The following is a 19781-nucleotide window of genomic DNA, read 5'->3' on the forward strand; positions in this document are numbered from 1 at the left end:
CAATGATGAAAGTGAGCATCAGTGCTGTGTTCTTCATCTTAAAGCTTTTGTTCCCAACAATTCAGATGCTGATTGTTATGGGTTTTGTATAAAGACGTATTGTCATGTGAAAGACATTTGAATCACAGTTTATTGGACGTTGTTATCAGTAAACGTGTTGACTAACTTTAAGTATTTTCTGTAACAGTTGAGATATACATGTACTGTTTTCCCAGCATTTAATTTACATGGTATATTGAAGAGGGATGGCTTCAGAATGTTAAAACAAGCCTCAATTTTCTAGAAAAAGAACGTAATCACATAGGTGCATAATATCTTCCTCATGTAGTTAATTCCACGTACTATTATTTGGTTACATAATCTAATGTCTCTAATTATCAAATTTGTTAACATTTAGTGTTTTGTCCCAGTGACATCATCTGTTTAATTCAATTTTCAATTGGAGTTAAGAGGTAAGGTTAAGTGTACTCTTATGGGCATTAGAGGTTAGAGTCATAGATGATATATTTAAAATTCTTTGAAGGGTGATATGATAATATTAAGAATGGGATAGACGTTTGGGATTAGGAATAGGGGTTTACAATTGCAGAAAAAAGTTTAGATTGAGGGTTAGATCTGGGGTTGGGTTAGAGGTCAGTGTTGTGGTAGGATTAGGGTTATGATTAGGATTAGGATTAGGGACAGGGGTAAAGGTTAGTGTTATGTTTAGGGCTACAGTTAGAATCAAGATTAGATGTTAGTTTTAGGGTCAGGTTATGTTTAGGTTTAGGGTAAGAAATAGGCCTACAGTTAGAGGTTGTTGTTAGTGTAGGGTTAGGTTCTGGGTTAACTTCATGGTGAGGGTTAGAGTTAGTACTTAGGGTGAGAGTTAAGGTGACGGTGAGGGTTAGGGTAAGAGGGTTAGTGCATTAGCGTTAGGGTTTGGGTTTAGGGTTTGTGTTAGGATAAGAATAAGGATTTGGTTTAGGGTTTAGGGTTTCAGGTTAACGTTACGGTTAGTGTTTAGCATGCAGTGTTATTTTTAGGGTTATTGTTTAGGATTTAGGTTAGGGTTAGGGTCACTTTAGGGTTAGGATGAGGGGTTAGTGTTTGGCCTAGTGTTAAGCTTTAGGGTTAGCGTTAGGGTGGGTTTAGTTTTAGGGTTAGAGTTCAGGGTTAGAGTTGGGATAGGGTTTATTATATATGATTATAGTTAGCATTTAAGTTTTAGTGTTAGAGCTATGGTTGCAGTTGCATTTGAGGTTGCGGGTTAGAGTTAGGGTTCGGGTTAGTGTCAGGATTAAGGTTAGGGATATGGTCAGCATATTTTTAGAATTAGGGTTGGGGTAGAAATTTGGATTAGGGATATTGGTTAGGTGTTATGCTTATGTTTTTAAGGTTAGAATTTTAATTTTCAGGTTAGAGTTAAGGGTGCTTTTAGGGTTAGGTTTGAAGGTAGCTTTAAGGGTTAGAGTTAGAGTTAGGGGTTAGGGTTCAGTGTTTAGAGGTAGCGTTAGAGTTAGGGTTTGGTTTAGTATTTCTGTTAGTGTTTTTTTGAGTGTTATGTTTAAGGGTAGATTTAGGGTTTGGGGTAGATTTAGGGTTGGGGTAGATTTAGGGTTAGGGGTAGGTGTAGGTGTATGTTTAGGGTTATGGGTTGGGGTAGGGTTATATTTACGGATAGGGATATGTTTTGTTAATGGTTCAGCTTGGGTTTATGTGGAGATTAGGGTTAGGGCTTGAGGGTTATTGTTAGTGTTTTAGTGTTAGTAATAGGGGTTATATTTAGGGTTAGACATCTTTTTCACCCATCTTCACCCGACTGATCAGCACTCTCTTTCTGACTTCTGAAGTTCATATGCATTCCATACATATTTATTTATTTGTTTGTTTATATATGTTTATTTATTTATTTATTGGAGACAGAGTTTCACTCTTGTTGCCATGACTGGAGTAGTATGGTTTGACCTCAGCTCACACAACCTCTGCCTCTCAGGTTCAAGAGACTATCCCGCCTCAGCTCCTGAGTAGCTGAGATTAAAGGCATCCACCATCACACCTAACTAATTTTGTATTTTTATTAGAGACACGGTTTCTCCATGTTTGTCAGGCTGGTCTCAAACTTTCAGCTGCAAGTGATCCATCTGCCTTGGCCTCCTGAATTGCTGGTATTATAGACAAAAGCCACCATGCCCTGCATCAGACTTTGAAATAACCTGACTTAAAGTGGATCTACCAACAATGTGCCACTTCTTCACTGTGAGTTGTACACTTCTTGGGATTGCACGGCTGCAAATGGATATGTCTTCTCCAAACTTAAAGCTGCAGATACATCTCAACAACCTTCCTGCAGATAGAAGCTACCCACTCTGAAACTTCCCTCCACTGAAGCCTTCAGAGATGTTTTAACAACCTGCTTCTTCATCTGGTCTCTTTTGGCCCTGTCTTCACGAGTGTTGCAGAGATGCAGGTATTTCCTGTTTTTGAAATGGACTTACCCACTTTCTGTCTCCTGAAAGCTGCACCATCACTCAATAAAGCACCTATTTACCCTAATTATTCTCCTGTTTTCCACATACATAATTCTCCCTGGATATGCATCAAGAATTCAAGACCCACTTAATGGAGAACCTGAAGATTAGTAACAGAAACAAGGCTGAAACACAGAAACCCACACTTACGACATTGTTGATTACAAGGATTTAAAAAAAAGATAGAAGAGATTCAGCCCTTAAAGGAGCCCAGACTGAAACCTTTTCCAAGCCAGGGATGTAATGCCATCTTTGGGGCATTGCAGTTTCTGGCATTTCTAAGCTTCTGGATGCCACTTCATTCCTGAGTGCCTCTGGAGGAAACAGCTTGTGGTATACCTGATTCAGCCAAAGATATGCAGGCACCTGGCACCTGATCTGACACCTGGAACTTCTCACCTTATCACAGCTGACATGCCTAGAGGTGGGAAGTGACTGGACTCAACAGTTGCTCACTCAGGCATGTGTCTCTGCTCTGTGCCTGGCTCAAGCATAGCAGGAATGGGTGCTATTCTTTAGGACTATTAAAATAAATTAGTTTGTCTTGCCGCTAATGATGTATTTTGCTCAGCTCCATTCTTGTGTCCTCAGCAGACAGACTGACTGTTAAAACTTATCAATTTTCCTTTGCATATCCTTCAACACAGATTCTATTCCTTGTGCTGAGATTCAGATTTTTTTCGGCACACCACATTCTCTCATTGACCTGTTTTAACTTCATCTTTAATGTTACAGTAAATAAGGGCGTTACTTTTCTCTAGCACAACTGAATTATATGAGGCAAATTCCTTAATTTGAATCATAACCACTTGGGGGAAAAGTTGCAGTCCAAGGCACCTGAGAGACCAGGTCTCTGGCACATGCCTCCCGTGCTTTCAGCTTTCTCCCACCAATCAACATTACATTGGCCTATGCTTCACCCATCATCTTGGGAAATTTAATGGTAAAACAGCAACCTGGACTCTGTCCAAAGGTCATAGAAGCAGTTTAAAACGAAGCCTTTTTGTTAGCCTAAACCAAATCACAAAGAGGAAGTATGGATGCATCTAGCCAAATGTCTGGGCTATTGGCTGATACAACAATAGGCTTCTTAAACTGAATGAAACTATTCACAATGTTCTTTACAGTATCCACTCTTTCCATGCTTTCTCTGTTTCTGTCATTTCTTAAATGCAAACAAAATCAAGACCTCAGCAAGGGATGCAGCCAGCTGCACTAGGCAGCACAAGCTTCCTGTCATCTGCAGCAGCCCTATGCAGAGCATTCTTGATTTTTTTTATTACTTCAATATTTAGTGAGTTGTTCTCTGTCAATCTCATTGATAGCACTTTCTGGGTAAAGCCATCATTTTCCCTCACCAAAATGTCTCTGAGTCTACTGGCACTTTCTATTAGCCTTATGGTTAAATACATCCTTTTGATAAAAGGCTGGTCTTTTTCATCATCAATAATCTTTCTTTGCCCCCTTCTCATGCTTGGAACAAATGTGTGCATGTTTTTTTCTTCCATTGGCTGTTTAGGGAATTGCTAATACCAATGTACCTTCCTTGTTAGCTGAGCCTGTAACCATGGAAGCAGTAACCGAACCAGACCCCTGAGACATTAGTGGGTGTATCTTGCACCTGTTCTCTCCTCCAGTCTGTTCTGCACCAGGATATTTATCTTTACCTTAATCTTTGTTTATTCGTACTGCTGTTTGGTGTCCTTTCATTTTACCCTGGAATAATACATAAGGCATTTCTTAAATGGTTGTCTACTGGCAAAAGAATGTGGCTTTTATTTGGGAATTTCATAATTTCTCCCTCACTTTCGATGGACACTTTGTTTAAACATAACATTTCTGTTTGAAATTTTTTTCTTACTGCATTTGGAATGTATGAGTCTACTCTGAGTTTTCAGATAAGAAATTCCCTGATTATTTATGAGGGGTTCTTTTATACATTACTAGTCAAAATTTCTTTTGCTGCTTTCAAGATTCTCTTTGTCTTTGTTTTAGACAGTTTAACTATCATGTATGTTTGAATGTGCCTCTTTGAGTTTATTTTACTTGGAGTTTGTTCAATTTCTTCGGTATTTATTATCTTAAATTTGTGACAGGTTTGACCACATTTTTTTAGTCTCCCTATTTCTTTGTCTCTTCTCCTTGAACTTCCAAAATGGATAAGTGGGTCTGCTTGATGGTGTCACACTGGTTTCTAGACTGTTTTCATATTTATTCATTTATTTTTTCTCTTCCTGACTTAATAATTTCAATTGCCCCTTTTATTCAATTTGGTGACATTTTCTTCTGTATGCTCAAGTCTCCTTTTAAATGTCTGTAGTATTTATTTAGTTAGTTATTTATACAGTTTTTTTTGAGATGGAGTCTTGCTTTGTCACCAGGCTGGAGTACAGTGCACAGTCTTGACTCACTGCAACCTCTGCCTCTCGGGTTCAACCGATTCTCCTGCCTCAGCCTTTTGAGTAGCTGGAACTATAGATACATGTCACCACACCCAGCTAATTTGTGTGTTTTTAGTAAAGATGGGGTTTCACCATGTTGGCTTGGATAGTCACAACTTCTTGACCTTATGATCTGTACCTCGGCATCCCAAAGTGCTGGAATTGCCGGCCCCTAGGGAATTTTAATGTCAATTGTTTTACTTTTCATCTCCAGAATTTTTTTTTTTCTGAGAGCCACTGAAACTGGCCCAGAATTTCTTTTTTTTATGTTTGAAAATAAGTTGTCATGCTTTTCCAAGAAACTGTATTATTTTATTTTCAATCTCTGTTTTTTTGAACCGAAAGTAAGACTTGCATAGAAATCATGAGTGAATTGTTCTTTTAAAGGTGCATTTGTGCCAGTCTGTGTGTTTTTATGTAAGAGCTCACATTTAAAGTTATTACAAGTAAAAAATTACTCTGACATTTTACTTTTTTTCTATATGTTCTTTATTTTATTGGATCCTCAATTTCTCCTTTGTCCATTAAAAAATGTTAACTTTTTAAAACTTTTTTCTGTATTTTTATGTTATAATTCATTATATTTGGGACTTTAATTGTATTCTAAACTTAATAGAGCCTTCTTTGAATAATATTAACTTATTTGAATAATCTAAATTTTAATTTCAACAATATAAATATATGCTGCTCTTGTACTTTTCTTTCTCAATTTATATTATTGTCTCAGATTTTATCTGCACACACTGAGTGTCCATTAAAGTAAATTTGTAATTTTTTATGTAAAGCTGCCTACCAGAGCTGTAATAGTAATAGCTAACTTTGCCAGAATTGTAATAGTAATAGCATTTCTTTTTTTTTTTTAGAGAAAGGTTAATCACACATTGAATGCATTCCATTAGCATTATGAATAAGAGTGATATATAAACTATTATTTTTTAAATACTGGATCGGTATTAACAAATCTGTTGTATTGTCTATTGTATGAAATAACTGTATTCTTTGCTTTCAACAACTTAAAATTTTGTTTGTGACCAATTCCTGGCATTTTCAACCAAGAGTGACTTCTGAGTTTGGCAAAACAGTAATGAATATGTTTCATCAATTGTTTATTTATCTTCTAGAAAGACTAGAACAAACACAATAAATTAACACACAAGTGCTTCTTCACTCCTCCCAGAATTAGGAACCAGGGTTTAAAATGGATAACATGGATTTCAGTTTGGAAGGCTTCATCTGTGCCTGGGAGGCAGTATGGCAATCCAAAAAAAATTTACTACTTTAAAATTGTCTCTTTGGATGGATTGCTTGGTTGATACAAACTACTGATTTACAGGGTTCAGACAGTGTTTGATTGGTGTGATGTTTCTTTGTATGGTTCGAAGCTGCCAGGCCTGCAGTTTTGCCTGCATTTGTATTTGGGAAGCACTGATTGTTTTGTAATCTCAGAGTTTATTTTTATTTAGGAGATCTATGTTTTTGTCCCATGAAAATGTTGTTTAAAACACTTAAATTGAAAGTTACACTTTTAATTTATGTTTCCAGCTGTTAGGTTTTTGTTTTAGTGGTTACGGCATGAAGTTTGTTGTTTGCTTTCTATTAATTGATATTATCAATTTAACATAAAGGGCAAGGGGCAATATTCTCTATTATGTAGTAAATCTTGGTTTTATGTAAAACATGTATGTATGTAACAAACCTGCACGTTGTGCACATGTACCCTAAAACTTAAAGTATAATAAAAAATAAAAACAAACAAAAAGTATAAAATAATTTGTTTCCAAAGTGACTTTCAAGTACATATCTAAATAAAACAATAAGGGAATAATTATGTAAGCATGCAGCAAGATCTACAAGTGTGATGATCTCTGGCAGAAGCCTGTATAAACAGTTTGAAAAACGACCAGGTCACTGCGGATGGAGCAGACTGTGGAAGGAAAAGGATTGCAGACAATGAGCTCATGGGGGTAACACAAAGTCCACGTGATTGTCTAGGGTTTCTACAGGTCAGTAGATTTTACTTGAGTTTTACTCTAAGCCAAGTTCATGACTGGAAGTGGAATTGGTAAGGTTGTTACTAGCATCTAGTGCCAAGAGGCTAGAAATGCTGCTGAATATCTTAAAATCTAGTGTCAGGCACCTTTGAGCAATTAACAGTATTGAACCATCTCTCCAGAAAACTGTAAACCAAAAAATAGGAGCACACTTTTAGAACAATTTGATTTTATATATTCACAGTCACTTAACTCAAAATCCTTGGTTTCTGTAAATCGGAAGGATTTTAAGAAGCTCTTTTAAAGTTCAGTTGATTCAAGTTAGGGTAAGGGTTAGTAAAGTAAAGTCAGTTCAGTTAATCAATAATTAGAAATTAAACTATAGGCCGGGTGCGGTGGCTCACGCCTGTAATCCCAGCACTTTGGGAGGCCGAGGCTGTCCAATCACCAGGTCAGGAGATGGAGACCATCCAGGCTAACTTGATGAAACCCCGTCTCTACTAAAAATACGAAAAAAAGAAAAAAGAAAAAAATTAGCTGGGCATGGCAGCGGGCGCCAGTAGTCCCAGCTACTCCGGAAGCTGAGGCAGAATGGCGTGAACCCCCGGGAGGCAGAGCTTGCAGTAAGCTGAGATCGTGCCACTGCATTCGAGCCTGGGCAACAGAGCGAGACTCCGTTTCCAAAAAAAACAAATAAAAACAAAAAGGTAAACTAAATATTTCCTTTTTCTCCCCTTTTCTTTTCCATTACTTTTAAATATTTATGTAAAACGCTAATATAGCAAAATAAAACCCTAGGCACCCTCTATTTTTGAGATACCATGGAGAAAACTGAATCAAAGCCTTTTGGGATAGAGCTAATCCGGAGTACGACTGGAAGGCATACAGAATACAGATGCACACATGTGCATTGGTACACTACATTATGCATACACATCGAGCGTAATGATTGCAATAAGACAAATATTAAATGTCTCTTATGACATAAAAGTTGTGAAGATTTTACAATAACCAAGCCAAATGAAAACCAAGATTTCATGGAGTATAGCTAGGGTTAGATAATTCTAGGTGTTGAGTAGAATGAATACTCAAGCATCTTCTAGGGGAGGCCATCACTGTTGCCATAACCAGCGCAGGGATTATCTCTACAGACACAGGTGGAAGGGCTCATGGCAGCATGAACCTCATTCTTCCTGGATGCAGGAAAATAATATGAGATCACCTGAATGGCAGGGCTGAATGACCTGGAACACAAACAGGTAGAAAACATTCCCCTTGCTTATCACATTGTGGTAGACAAAAATAAAACGAGAGCTGTGGCCCTTCAGGGCGCACAGACCAAGGAGCTCTCAAAGCCAGGGAGGGCTGTCACACCGTCCTTGGGGCTTTGCCTTTTCTGGCATCTCCAAGCTTCTGGGCATCACTACATTCCCCAGTATCAGCTGTGGAGGCTGCTTGCAGTAGGCCTGGCCCAGCTGCAGCTTTTCAGTGATCTAGCAGTTCTGTTGGCACCTAAAACTTCCTGACCTGACACAGCTGGCATGACTGACCATGTCTAGAGGCTGGAAGCCACACTTGCTCATACACCTCTCACCACTCATCCATGTTTGCCCTCGGCAGGTGATAAATCCTAGCCAGTAACTCCAGCAGGGTGTAGCCTGCCAGGTAGTGTGGGTAGAACAAACTTAGCAGGCTTGATTAAAACTCAGGGAAAGGCCCCACTGGCCACAGAGGATTTCATCTGACAAAGTGACTCCCCTAAAATCCCATGGCAAAAGCAGCATAGCTGGTCGTGTTTAAATGACTTACTTCTTTTGGTTCTTGAAATACTGAAAATTCAGTGTCCCACATTTTGGATTTTTTTAACCTTATTTGGAAATGATTATATTTCAAAATTTTTACAAAATCAAATTTGAAAGATTATCATTTGCATTGAACCACCTGATCCATCTTATGTACACTGCATTTTTTTTTAAAGATGGACTTTCACTTTTGTAGTCCATGCTGGAGTGCAATGGCATGGTCTCAGCTCAGCGCACCTCTGCCTCCCAAGCAGCTGGGATTACAGGCACCCACCACGGTGCCTAGCATGGCATTGGGCTTCAGATTAGCATTCTTTTAGTGGATTATGAAGCTTGCTTATAAAACAGTATTTCTAATTCCTGGACTCTGACATTTTGTACTTATGTAGTTTCTGTTTGGCAGGCACTTTTGCTGGGCATTGTAAGATGATGAGTGCATTTCTGGCATTTTCTGCTAAATGCAATAGTAACATCATTTTTCTGTAGTTGGAATACCCTAATACGTTTGTGTCTCATGGAATCTAAATTGTTGACATTTACTATTCTAGAGAGTTCTGAAGAATAAATTAAAAACCACTTTTTAAAATGTTGCAGATGCCAGGAGGGGTGGTTCACACCTGTAATCCCAGCACCTTGGGAGGCTGAGGCAGTAGGCTCAACTGAGGTTAGGAGTTCTAGACCAGCCTGGTCAATAGGGTGAAACCTCTTTTTCACTAAAATTACACACACGCACACACACACACATAGAGAAAGAAAAATTAGGTGGGCATGGTGGTGGACAGCTGGAATCCCGGCTACTTGGGATGTTGAGGCAGGAAAATTGCTTAAATCCAGGAGGTGGAGGTTGCAGTGAGCTGAGATCACACCATTGCACTGCAGCCTGTATGACAAGAGCAAAGCTCTGTCTTAAAAAAAAAAATTGCTGCAATTTTATATGAGATCTCATTTTTCTCTAACTTTTGGCTATTCTGCCATCCTGACATTTTCTCTAACTTGCTGCTATTCTAACATTCTGTCATTTGTGAAATAAACCAGGATGTCCTGCATGTACTGTGGAACTTAATATAAAACAAAATTAAATTAATTAAATAAAAATAAAACTTTTTTTTCTGGATGTGGGCTTGTAGTAACTTTGAAATGTGTGCACACTTTATTTAAAACATTTTGTAATTAAAAATCAGAGTTGTCACAAACTGCATTGGAAAGTTAAATAAGTAGTACATCTCAATTTTTAATTGATTGAATTTGTTTACTTTTATTTTTAGAATGATATCTCACATTGCCTCTTTGGCTGGAGTGCGCTGGTGCAATCTTAGCACACTGCAGCACCCTGCTTCCCAGCTTCAAGTATTTATTCCTCCTCGGCTTCTTGAATAGCTGAGATTACAGGTGTGCACCACCACACCTCATGTGTTTTTACCATATTGGTCACGCTTGTCTCAATATTCAGACCTCAAGTACTCTGCCTGCCTTGGCCTCCAAAAGTACTGGAATTACATGTGTGAATCACCATGCCTGGCCCCTGATTGAATTTCTAATTGAATAAAAAAGTCCATCTTGCAAAACCTTATTTTCTACATCATATTTTTGATAAGTTTCTTTATATGTCTCATAATTCAAGAAAAATAATATAATTTTAATGTATTGTACTTGGAAATGAATTTATTTTTATTAATATGTAATTAAAATAGTAGGTATATTTAGAATGTTATTTTGCTTTGGTGTAAAGTTCTGAGGTTTTAGAAATTTCTTTAAAAATCTAATTTGGATAATTAGTTACATTAGTTGATTGCACTCGGTTTTTTTTTCCTCAGGATCTTCTTTTGTAAGAAAATTCAAAATTGTTTCAAGATACATTGAGATGTTTAATTATGTGAAATAGACTTAAAGGTATTTTCTTTGAAAATAAAGTCTTTATAACCTGTCTTTTCTACTAATAATATGTGATTACTTCTTCTAACTTACTAGAAATTAATTCGTTTTCATCTTGCCTTCATCTGAAGTTCACCTGCAATACATAAGAAGTGAATGACTCCTAGCAGAGAAGGCTGTTCTTGTCTGTAACTGATCCACTACCATCAACGCTGGTTTTGAGCTGCTTGCAGCACCAGCTATTGGCTGTGTAAAAAATCTCACGATGTTGCTAGACTGTTTGACCGAAACATATTACAAGGACAAAGCAATAACTAGTGAATATTTTAAATTATAAAGCAGTTTTTGTTCATTAATCACACTTTAGTTTAAAATTCTATTATTTCATTTGCAAAAAGTAACTTATGGGTTTTTTCTTCTTGATCAACTAGTTTACCATTTTGTAGCCATCAGGTATATAATTAAAACCATGTAAGTAAGAGAACATTATTTTTCAAAATAAGCATGTATTTCTTAACTTCTCTCCTATAGCTGGTTTTGGTAATTTCCCACAGTGGGTTTTATTTAGTTGTATGTGAAAAAAAATACTAACCCTTTAGAATAACAAGAAGCCAAATTTAATGCTACAAAAACTTTATATTTAAACTGTATGCATTAAAAAGATTTTCATTACCCAAACTTAGAAGTTGTTTCATGGTATTTTAGTTATATTATAACAGAGGTATTGTTTTAAAAATCATAATGTGAGAAGAGAACATTTGAGTGCATTTTATTACTTTTAAATGTCCGTATTAGTTAAGCAAAATAGGTAGCAATGTTGAAATCTTACACAAAACTGAAACTCAGAGTGGGAGCCAATGTAAGTAAATTAACAAGTGATAACATGAAATTTACTTGATTTCAAGAGAAATCTGAGGGTTAAGTATATAATTAACAACAGCATTCTGTACAGATATTTAATTGGAAAATGTGAAATTATATTTATGTTTTTCTCTGTGTGAGTATATTTTTCAGTACATTGTAGGAGTTTCTAGCTAAACTCATTACTTAAAAGGTCAGATCATTCTGTGTCCTGTGGGATCTATGTAGAGAGAAGAGTTTCCTTTTTGAAAACACTTTTTTTTTTGTTAATTTGTTTAACTATTGTATTGGAATAGTAAATTTATATTTTCAAAAGAGATTTTTTAAAATAAACACTATTGTTGTTAAACTATTTAGCCAATGTTTTCTTGTGATTAATATATATTTTCAAATATATAAGAGGACATGCACTAAAAACTATTATCTTGCCACCAATATTATATTTCTGGTACAGAGATTTTCTTTGAGATATATGCACATCTTCATACAATTAGCTATTTTTTTTTTACAGAAATGATCATATTTCTGATCAAAGTAAAAAATCTTTTGAAAATATATATTTACTATTCTAATACAATAGTTAAACAAATTAACAAAAAAAAAGTGTTTTCAAAAAGGAAACTCTTCTCTCTACATAGATCCCACAGGACACAGAATGATCTGACCTTTTAAGTAATGAGTTTATATACAATATGGTTAACCTTGTTTTGTACTTAGTCGCACACCTGTCAATACATCAAGATCTGTTTAATTCTGTTTTGTAGCTACATAACTTGCAGTTCAGTGTGCTCTAATTTATGTAATCCATCTCTAAGTTGGATTTATGTGTAAGTCGTATTCAGTTTTACAAAAAGTAGCATTTACAATTTTCACAGGTATTTTAAAGACACCTTCTAATTGACTTCATCTCACAATAAAACTATGAACATAGGTAAAACAATTATCACTATTAGCTGAGGAAGAAAGTGATATTTATGTGAAGGTTATAGTTTTTATGAGTCAGAACAATAATGTAAATGTAGTGCTCAATTAAAACTGAGAAAACTCTAAAGTTATATTTATATAAAGTTCTGATTAAAGTGTATTGAATACACTTATTTTAAGTGCAAAAGTTTTTTAATATGTAAATTTGTAATGATTAATGCTAAGTCTGTGTGTAACACATTAGAATTTAATATTATACCATCATGCATGACCTTTTCTAAGAAAATTGTTACAGAAGCAATGTCATTAAAAATGTGGACTTAAGAAGTCTGTAGTTAATAATTCTGTGATCCAGCAACTATACATAATCCCTGTCTTCAGAAACAGTATTTCTACAATTGAAAACACAGTTAGTGATGAACTCGATGATTGTTCAAAGATGAGAAACAAAATTGTGAGGTAAGTTTTAATTATCATTTTTTGAATATTCTCATAGTAGACACTGTTGTTCTTCCTCAAATTAGTATAGTTTCATGAGGTTTTATCAGGACTGCATTTTGATGATATCGCTATAATATCTGAGATACTATGACTGGCATATTTATTGTGATCACTATCCAGTAACTTGAAATTTTAGTTAATAATATTTATCACTGTTTTTTGTTGTTTTCAAAGCATGGTTGATATAATCACATTTGCACAACATGGTAAATGCAATTCATTCTTTGAATAATGAGAAATTTTTGTTTTTAATAATTATATTCTCATCTTGTTTTATAAAGTAGGCTTTTTTACTGTTGTTCTATCTGTGTTATATAAGCTGTGCTTATTTTTAGGATTCTCTAAATATTTTTCTCAAATTAGGGTTTTTTCTGCTAAGGAAAAAAATTGATCTTCAGATAATGCTACATGGACCTGTTAGCAACATGATGTAACTATTACAGTCAGGCTGCTAAGCGTATAAAACATCTGGTTGAAAATAAAAAGTATCTGGTCAAAAATAAAGCAGCAAAAATATTAGGTTTTAGTGGCAGATTACATATTTAAGACATAGCTATTAAATAAGTGAATATCAAAAACTTGAATTTTGGAAATGTTTGTACTCAAGTAGTTCCTTCACTTTTTGCATAGGTATTGATAGAAACTAAATAAAGAAATTAGAATATTTTAATTGTAATAAATAATTCTTAAATTTCTACGTTTTTCTTCCTCAGTGATCAGAAATAGTTTGGTTTTCAAATAGCATCTCAGTATTTATCATTTATGGAGATTAAAAACACACTTGCCTCTCTCTTTCTAGATCTGATAGATCACACCATGCAGGTATTAGAACCTTGGTAGCATTTCTTTTAGTAGCATGTCCATATGGGACGTTTACTAACACTTGGTTAATAGTCACTAATAAACAACAACAACAACAAAAAGTAAAATTTAGTTCCTTGTACTGTAATCAGTTTTACCCCTAGGGTTTTGAATTTAAAACAGATAGAGATGGTTAATTACACTGGCAAGAAGTGAATGAGGCAGACAGAATATAAAATTCAAATTAAATCCCCACCTTTGTGCTTCATTGCTTGTGCTTTATGATGTCTTAGCGCTTTACTGTGGCGTGCATGTCTGCCTAGCTGCTTTTTCTATGCAATGAACTTCATCAGGGCACAAGCTGGATATTGTTCATTATTGTATCAAAAACCTCAGATGTAGAGAAAAACATACAGAAACATGAGAGATATGTGTAAAACAACTGTATTTTGCTCTGTAGCTATAAGGAAATTATGACCTTTGGAGTTCCTGTGTGTGCTCTCATTCCTTCCACAACTACTCTTAATAGCTGTACTTATTGTGCAGTAATAATTCCAAATACATCACATAAATTATATCATGAAATCTGTAAAAATGCATTAAAATCACAAGAAGACACTGAATTCTAGGAGAACAAAGTATCTTATTCCTCATGTGGCAGAGCACTGATTTGTTTTTAATCTTGTCTACTTGACAACACTGTAGTATATTTTATTACCTGCGATATATGCTATTGTTTTATTATTGCTAAGGATAATTTTTCTGTGATCTCTTTGTGATGGTCCCCCTGTGAAATAATCACTAATCCTAAACATTAAAAACAATAAGTTATTTGAAAATAATATTAAAACATGCATATCATTTTATTAACTAAGTTTTGGTATTTATTTCAACTTCTTTTATTATATTTTAAAGTTAGATCAGTGCATCACCAATGTATTTTGGTTTCTATAGCAATGCTCATCTCCAAAATGATGTATGTAGTTAACGTCATAAATTTAAAGATGAGCCCACATTAAGCAAGATAGAAGATAGGAAAGAGAACAATATTCGTGTCCAAAGACACCTTCAAGCCTCTTTTACATTTAGTTGCCTTCTGACTAAAATACTATGTATTGAAAATTTTTTGGGAACACTTCAGGTAAATTATGGGTGATTTATCAATTTAATTTTGATAAAATCATCTGTACATTAAATGTTTTAAATAGATCTTTAAAATACATAGTTTATTTGGTGTGTAATATTTAAACAACAGTAATATCCTAGCTGCATTTCTTGATCATTTTTATTATTGTCATACTAATAGAAAAAGGTTAAAATTGTCACAGCAAAGACAGGCCACTGTATTCTTTCATCTCTTAAGGTATAATTGACTTCTTATAGGAAGATTTATAATCTATATAATCAAAATATTAAAATGAAGTCACCTCCTTGATTTAACAGTTCTCAAATGAAGCAAATGTCAAGTACATTTTTTAAGTGTACACATATTTTAATACATCCCTAAAGTTTTTTCAAAAATATATGACCAGGGTACTGTTATCACACATAATACAAATTATTTTACAACCTTGGGCAACGTAGCAAAACCCTGCCTTTATGAAAAAGAAACAAAAATTATTCAGGTGTGGATATGTGAGCCTGTAGTATCAGCTACTTGGAAAGATAAAATACCATTTATTTGACTAACTTTGATATTTGATTACACTTTCCTCATTATACTGTTCAATTTAGACTAGCACATCAATGATGTCTTTTAGTTTCTAGAGTAATGTTTATGCCAGAGATTATGTATAATAATCACCTCAGAAATCCATATTACTCATCATCAAATAAGCATTTTTATTATCAAATAAACCTTTTAATCACTGACAAAAAAGTACTGCTTCCTAGTCCTGCAAGAGAAAATATATATGATATACTTTTATATAAATATATAATGTATAACTTCATATAATATACACATAATTTTTGCAAGCCTGAATGTAATCTGATAGATTTTGAGCCTCTTACAAAAGTGACCAATAACACTTGGTCCGTTTTTAGATTTGAAAAAGCTCAACTAGGCCAGGCCCTGTCACTCACACGGATAACCTTAGCACTTTGGGGAGCCAAGGGAGTCAGATTACTTGATTTCAGGAGTTCAAAACCAGCCTGAGCAACATGGTGATATCCCATCTCTACTAAGATGCAATAAATTAGCTGAGTGTAATGGTCTGCACTAGTCCCATCTACCTGGGACACTAAGGCGAAAACATCACTTGAGCTGTAACTGTGTTGCTGCATTGCAGACTGAGTAATGAAGAGAAGCTGTGCCACACAAACACACACAACCACACATGCACACAAAACCACACACACACACACACACACACACAGAGAAAGAGTTTAGTGTTCTTTCAAGAAGGTATTTCTTAGATAGCTCAGAGGTAGGAAGAAAAAGGGATCTTCTGATTTCTGGGCTGCCTTCTGTTTTACTCACAGTAGTTCCCCTTCTATGTATTAGCATATCACTTAGATTTCCTTTAAAAGTCTTTAGTGCACGTGCAATTAACTGACTGCCCATTATAGCTTTCAGTAAAAGTTTCCAAATTTCATAGCTAAACTGTAAACCTAGGTTATAAATATGATTTGCATATATAATTCTAATTTACATATTTCAATTCTTTATCTGCACACGTCCCTCACTCTCATTTTTCTTGTGTCAACAATTTATTTTCATTAGCTTTCTCTACTGAAAACATTTCTTTTTCTGCAATCTAGTCAACATTTCTGTTCTTATTCTCTCAAATTATTATAACTCTTTGAGCTTCTGTCTTCAAAACTTTCACTCAATAATTTATGTGTGCATCCATCTATATGTGATCATCTGCAATCACTTGGCACCAGGGCCTGTTTTTGTGAAAGACAAGATTTTCATCAACTGGGGTTGTGGAGACAGTTTTGGGAAGATTTGAGTACCCTCCATTGATTTTGCCCTTTATTTCTCTTATTATTACATTATAATATTTAACGAAATAATTATACATCTCACCATAATGTAGACTCGGTGGGAGCCCTAAACTTATTTTCCTGTAGCTAGATGGTTCTATCTGTGGGTGATGGGAGACAGTTGCAGGTGATCAGTTGTTTTGATTCTTATAAAGAGTGCAAAACCTAAATTTCTCTCAAGTGCAGTAAATAGTAGTTCCCTCTCTTCTATAAAAATCTGATGCTGCCACTGATCTTCAGAAAGTGGATCTCAGGCAGTACTGTGAACCATACTTAGTGTTTTAAATAGAGATAAGGTTTCCATGCTTGGCCACCACTCACCTGTTGATGTGTAGCCCCAGTTCATAACAAGACACAGATGGATACTGATTAGGGAAACCCCAGCTCAAGCCAAAGAGTTTGAGACCACAGTGAACTGGAATTGTGCCACTGCATTTTAGCTTCAGTGACAAAGAACCTGTCTTCACAAATAAAAGTAAAAAATACATTTTATAATTTGTATTTTAAATAATATCTTTTGATACAAATGTGAGAAATCTTTTACAACTTTAAACGTGGACATGAACAGTCTTCAAAATCTTCTTCATTCTTTGGAACAGTGTATCAAATTGAATGTGCAAATGCACATCATTGTAAAATGTGATAAAAAGTTTGTTTTGTTCAGTTTTGAAAAAAATAATTATCTCATTGAAAACAACCAGAAGACAATTAGAAGTGTTTGTGCTCATCCACAGAATTAACTTCTACTTTCTCTTTGGTATTTGCACAGTATCAGAGAGGTAGTCAAGATGATAACTGGCTTAAAGGAGAATGTTATTGACAAAATTGAATGACTGACTAGGAAAAAAAAAGTTATTCTCATTAGGTGAATAATTTGAGATGTAAAATAATCTCCCAGATTCTTTTCATCTCTACTCTAAAATAAATTGCATTTTAATGATTGAATCTTGAAGAGTTGGTAGAAGAAAGCATTATTCTTTTTCTACTATAAAAATCTCTTGAAGCAAAAGTGTTCCTCCATTTTATGGGCTTCCAACAGATTTTAACGACCACTTGTAGTTTCACAAACAGGTCTCTTTCTTTAGGCCTAACAAACTAATTTTATTTCTTCGCAATTTGACTGGGATATATAACGGTAAAATGTCTTTGAAGATATTATATATTAAATGACAGGTATGTCTTTCTTGACCTGCATAACATCTTACCTCCAAGCTGTCTGCATTATCTTGCACTTAGCTGCCATTTAAATTGTGGTTTATTTTTAACAGCATACTGCCTGCTATTTTCACCTCTGAGACTTGGAACAATTTCTTTTCACCCTGCCTGCCACTCTTAATTCACACCGTTTAAAGTATTATGTATAGGTTTTACCTTTTTATAAGACAGAGAGTCCAGCTTTGCCAGCAGGGTGAAGCCCCATCTCTACTAAAAATATGAAAATTAGCCAGGCGTGGCGGCAGATGCCTGTAATACTAGCTACTGGGGAGGCTGGGACAGGTGAATCACTTGAATCTGGGAGGTCTAGGTTGCAGTGAGCCTAGATCCTGCCATTGCACTGCATTCTAGGTGAAGAGAGTGAAACTGTCACACAAAAAGAAAGGACAGTGAGGATTAAATTTATTAATATGTGTGCAGCTCTTAGTGTATTACCTTGACTTTAAGCACTATAAGTATTAACTGCTATCATTATTGCTTACTTTGTATCTTCAGTTTACTCACACCAAATTCTGCTTAATTGCATAAAAGAAAATATTAGAGAAGTAACACAGATAGTAGTGGCTATATGGAACCACATAGCCATCACTCTCTGTGTCAGTAATGTTTTCTGATTTGCAACAAATAAGAGACCTTTTGCATATACAGGTTCTGCAAACAGATTTCCCTAGACATATATTAAAATGTTTGAAAACAAAAACAAAAAAATCAATACTACGGTAAAATGTAACAAATTCAAAGAAAATATCTGTCTGCATAGCATTTACATTTTATTAATTATTTATGTAGAGATAAAGTAAACTACACAGGAGGATGGGTGTGCATTATACTTACGTACTGCATCATTATGAAGCAGAAACTTGAGCAGACACAAATTTTGGTATTTGAGATGGTTCTGGAGCCAATCCCCTACAGATACCAAAGGATTGCTATATATAAATATGTTAAGCTTTGATAAGAAAGTATTGCTTAAGTTAGTTATGGCATAATTACCATGATGATGTTAATGATTATTTACTTACCTTTTTATAAATAAATTAAAAAGATTATAAACTTTAAAATTATCATTACCTTGTTTTCGATATTTGCTCGGGAAATGAGAACATTTGTACATGGGGACACATTCTCTGTTTATGGTGTGGTAACACAATTAAGCACTTGCTATTTAAATAATTTCCTTTTTTTGTTTTGTTTTGCAATTAGCTATGCTCCTGTCACCAATCTAGTAAGTGTGTGTGTCAGGGAGAAAATTACATTTATTTCTGGGATTGAGGACATTATTTTCTTGTTTATTTAAATCATGCTGAAGGGATGAGATTTTTGCAGCTGACACTGTGTAAGTTAGCAGTGTATATTTGATTTTCAATGCATACATTTCTCAGACTGGGAAGGAAGCACTTTTGGTCAGACTTTTTGTTGGTTGCTAGGAGACCAAAATCCTCTTGTGATGTCATTGCTACTCAGCTTGGGAACATCGTGATGGTCTAGATTTCTTTACCTGCCTAGGCCTTCTGAAGCAGCATCTGAAGCCACAGTCTTGAAAACCATGCAGGCTGGAAGAGTAGCTAAAGAAATGTTTATTTGATATGGCACATGTTTCTTCAGAAACTCAAGATGTTTCTCCCAAAGATTAGTTAACTGGTTCAGAAGCCTCCAGTAGGTCTCCATTGCGACAGAATTTTCAAAGATCTGCCTTTCTAGCCACCTTTCTGGCAGAAGAGAAAGAATCCGATGCCTTAAGCAAAGCATTTAACATATTTCAGTTACCACTCTATGTAAAGTATGTATGTAATTTTACTTTGAACATCAGTAAATATGTTAATACATGCAACAAGACCAGATTTTGAAAATTATATAAAATATTAAGGTAGA

Source organism: Gorilla gorilla, chromosome Y (assembly GCF_029281585.2).
Source record: "Gorilla gorilla gorilla isolate KB3781 chromosome Y, NHGRI_mGorGor1-v2.1_pri, whole genome shotgun sequence".
Lineage (NCBI taxonomy): Eukaryota > Metazoa > Chordata > Mammalia > Primates > Hominidae > Gorilla > Gorilla gorilla.